Here is a 570-nt window from a genome sequence, read left to right on the forward strand (position 1 = left end):
TGGACAGGCCCGCGTTGCTGGGGCACGAGGGCAGCACAGGAGCCCCAGTGCAACAGGCGGACGTGCAGGAGGCGCGCTCTTCCCTTGGCCGTGGGCAGCGTGCGCCTGTCCCGTGCCAGCAAGGCCCACACTGCCGCAGCGCCCAGGCAAGCGGGTGGCTCCCGACCCCTTCAATGGCTCCTGCTACACTGCTGGATGGAGGGGGCTGAACCCCCGCGGGGCCACACCCGATCCCACGACTTATCCCCTGGTCCGGACAGCGGCGTACCTGGGCCCCCGCGAGTTCCAGGCTCAGGACGTTTAGCAGACAACCACAGACGTTTTGTCATCGGCGTATGTGCCAGCAGAGCTGTCGGCACGGCCACGCCACCCCTGCGGGCACAGGCCCAGCCGCCTCGGCCAGCGCCACGCACCCGCTGAGCAAGGGGCAACGGCTGTGCTGCGTCCCCTGCACCAGCACCCGGGCAGGGCTGCGCAGGGAGGGAGCCGGGCACCAGGCTGCAGGTGCCAGGGCTGCAAGTGCGGGCACGCGCCTGGCCCGCGTCGCGTCCAGCGCGGCCGGGCACGGGC

Source organism: Gavialis gangeticus, unplaced genomic scaffold (assembly GCF_001723915.1).
Source record: "Gavialis gangeticus isolate Ggan-Ray unplaced genomic scaffold, GavGan_comp1, whole genome shotgun sequence".
NCBI classification, from domain to species: Eukaryota; Metazoa; Chordata; order Crocodylia; family Gavialidae; genus Gavialis; species Gavialis gangeticus.